This window comes from Equus asinus, chromosome 13 (genome assembly GCF_041296235.1).
Source record: "Equus asinus isolate D_3611 breed Donkey chromosome 13, EquAss-T2T_v2, whole genome shotgun sequence".
Classification (NCBI taxonomy): Eukaryota; Metazoa; Chordata; class Mammalia; order Perissodactyla; family Equidae; genus Equus; species Equus asinus.
Window position 1 is genome coordinate 50373088 of NC_091802.1, and position 3987 is coordinate 50377074.

The window sequence follows — 3987 nt, forward strand, 5'->3', positions numbered from 1 at the left end:
TAGTTTTGTAAGGAATCTGGGGTTTTTATTTCTGAAAAAGTGGGAGGTAGAAATCTATACTTACATTCCCAACAATTTTTGAAATGGAACTCTTCAAGACAATTTCTCAAGCACCATTTATTAACCATTCTATCTTTTCCTGACAAAAAAAATACTCATATTTGTGTAGAAATAAGAAAGAGAATGTTCATAACACTTGCATTTATAATAAGAAAATATAGAACTTAATTTAAATGTCTATCACTATTGATAACGGAAAAGAGCAGCTTTACAAGGCAAAATGAATTTTTAAAGAAAAAGAGGCTTTTACTTAGAATTGCAATTCTAGGAACACAGATCTGAGGGAAAAACTCAGATGTGCCCGCCCCCTCCCCCCCCCCCCCACCCCGCCCCGAGGCAGAAGAGGCAGGTGGTTATGAAGGCAAAGGCCACAAGTCTGCGTAAGCTGTTTTGAACAATTAATGATTGGTTCTGGCCTAGGGCCAGATAGCCTGTCAGCGAATGACTGGCCCTTAGATTGTCTCTAAACAGCCTGTGTGCCCTGGAAAGAAGAAGTGCTCCAGCTGTGTTCCAGGATGCAGTCAGCAGTTCCAGGAAGCCTAGTGTCTGCAGAAGCATCATCCACGCAGGCGTCTTACTTCCTCAATGGTTTCTGGCCTAGTTCCATGAGCTGTGGCTGGAGTGACCCCATGACATCAGCCCCCTGGTCATCTCTGGCCTCAGTCATTTTTCTTTAACACTACTTAGATGCATTTTCCTTGTATATATACTGCTTTGTCTCTGCAAAGGGTTTTGAATCTGTACCTTGATACTTTAATCAATTTGAGAGAATTCTCTGCTTGTCTTTCTTCAGATACTGTTTCTGCTTCATTCAGTCACTCTTTGCCTTCTGGGATTCCAATTATATGTATGTTAGACCGTTTGACTACATCACATGTATTTCTTGTGCTCTATTCCGTCTTTCTTTTCTTTCTTTTTGTGCTTAGTTTGGATATTTTCTGACGAGTTGTCTGTGAGTTCACTAGTTCTGTTTTCTTCTGTTTTTAATCTGTTGTTAAACACATGCAATGAGTTATTAATTTCAGATATTATATTTTTTATTCATAAAATATTTGATTTTAAAAATAAATCCCAATTCTTTGTATAGTTGTCTACCTTACTTATCTATTCTTTATTTTCTTTTCCAGTTTAGGATGGATATTAAGGTCCTTGTCTGCTAACTTCAGTATCTCAATTTCCTGAGGTTCCAGTTCACTTGTCAGCTATTTCTCTTAGTTTATAGTCAACTGATTCTCTTTTATCATTGACTGGATGATAAATTATAGGGGTTCTGCAAGATTTTTCCCTTCAAAGAGGGAATTTTCTTTTGGTAGCACATAGAGAACCAGCAGTTCACCTTGATCATGAGCTTTGCAACAGCTTATCTACTTAAGTTTTGCCTTTCTGGTTTTCAACAGAAAGTGCAAGGTGTTCACTTTAAGTTGGCAGACTTTGCAAGTATAGGATAGCTGCTGAAATATCTGTCAGCAATTTAGCCCCCCTCTGCTGTTTTTCACTAGGTTTCTTGGAGTTTCAGTCCACACATAGGCAGTATAGGTTTATACCAACTATTTCAGGTGTATTTGTGTGCATAAGTTGGGATTCACAGTTTGTAGTTCTCTCCTCTCCAGGATTAATTTCCAGCCACTATTGAAACCATGAACTCTGAGCTCCATCTGCTAAATTCAGTATGACTGCTACTTTCTGCTTAGGCTCTATTCCCAGAATTGGAAAGTATTGGAAATTTCCCTTAGGAGAGAAGCTGGATAAATATGGAGCTTGCTTAGTGTGTGTCCCTTCTTTCAAGGGTTATATCCTATCCAATTTTTGTGTGCTTTGGTTGTTCTCCACTGCCTTTGAATATTATCCCCCAAGTTTTATAGTTGTTATCATCAGGAGGGTCACTCTGACATAAAGCTATTTTGTCATGATTGGAACTGGCACACACCTACTTGGATTTAAGTTGTGCATTGCATTCAGAAGAGCAAGACAGGACTTTAAAATTTGACATGATAAATTATGTAATGATTCATATAAATAAGGAAAATTACTATATTTTGTGTTGGAATAAGCTTCAGATTCCCAAGTGGATTCCATTTGCGTATGTATGAAAGGCTGAAAAGCATATGGCTTGTGGACTTTTGATTCCTGTGGCAGGAAAGAGCACTACAGGGCAGCAACCTGTCCCTAGTACAGTCTGTGTGTATTTGTAAGAGAGAATGTTGACACTTAAAAGCTGCCTTCAAATCTGCAGGCATAACACTTTTGTAATCCTCATCCTGTTGGAATGTGTTTCCAGCAAGTGCTTGCCAAGAAGCTTGAGTCAGATTCTCAGAAGACTGAGATATTTGATGCCACCCAGGTGGCTGGAAGTAGAAAGCACATTATTTCTCTATTAGCACAGGGCCATTGAACGGGAAACTTCTAGAAGCATTCTGGAATTGGAAGTCCATGGATATTTTAAAAATTAGACCAAAAGATGGCACTCTTTGAAAATTCAGCTTGGCAAATGACAGGAAAAAATACAGAAAGGTGTTCTTTATGTCAATTCCAGAAATTTAATGCAGAGTTGGGAAAAGAGTAGCATTTTAGTAATGACCTTAAATGACATCTTGCTGGTTTGAGGGATTTTCGTTGTTGTTGAATTGTTTTCAGTTTTGAAAACAAATCTTGAAAACAAAGAAATTGGCAAAGAAATCTCGTGTACTTTCTGGGAAAGTTGGAGACATTTTACAATGTTCTAAAGAAAGTTTCAGACAAAGCTTTTTTTGTTGATGTAAATAACGGATGGAATCAGAGGTGCTTTTTTTCATTCTTTCTTTACTAGGTAAGAATAGCTACTGGCCAAAGAGGCAGGAAGTAAAATAAGGCTCTCAGCCCTGAGACATCCTGCACCAATGTTATATGTAGGTGTAATTGACCCTCTAATACCTAGCATTAAGGCTAATTAGTTCTTCCCATCATGAACCAAGAGTGCCCAGTATAAGAATTTAATTAAAATCCTGCTATGTTTAGAAGTTGTAACATGTGGGAATATCTTTTACTATAACCCAGATGGTATTCATATTCTGCATCCATATCTTGAAAGTATGATAGGTCTAAAACACAGGAACACAAAATTTAACATTTGCTTGGGTTGCTATTATAGATAATTGGAAAATTCCTTTCTGTTTTCCACATTTCCATATTCCTAGCCTTAAGGACGCTCTTGGTTGACTTGAGATGATTTCTCATGAAAGAGTCTCATCTATTAGGGCACTTCTGCCTCTCCAACCATTTTTCTGGGGCCCAAGATAAAACAAAAAATTTAATATGCTGCTCCCAAATTTTGGGAACCCACCATCTCAGCTTATAGTCTTTAGAACTCCTTCTCTGTTCTAGGAATCCCCCTGGCTTTGCTTGGAATATTATCAGCATACTGAGAAAGAGAATCTTAGTTTCACTATTATTCCTTCTCCAAATTAATTCCTGTCCCTTGACCCATATACCTATATTTGTTTGTTGTCAGGAAGCAAAGATTTATTTGCTCATGGCCTGCGGTATGTGTTGTTGAGATAGATGGGAGCAAGATATCTTATGAAGAAAGCAAAATGGAAGAGATCGGGCAGATACTTGGTCATTGATTCCAAGGACAAGGATAAGAAAACAAATGCTGTGAAATAAAAGAAAGTTCAAAGTTGAGAGTGGAAGGCAGAGCTTGGAGGAATTCTCTGGACTCTAGGAACATTTTATAGATTTTTATAAGTTGCCTGGTGCCTTACATACAGGGAGGAAGTTCTCAAGGGCTATTGTCTGGCTTGAGGTGGGAAGGTTAGAGTGGTGACAAGATCAGTTCATGTCCATATTTTACCACAGGTTTATTGTAAAGACAGAATTTGATGGACAATAGGATGAGGAATACATTTTTTTCTTTCCCATGAATATCAGGCAATTTTCTGAGTCTCTGGT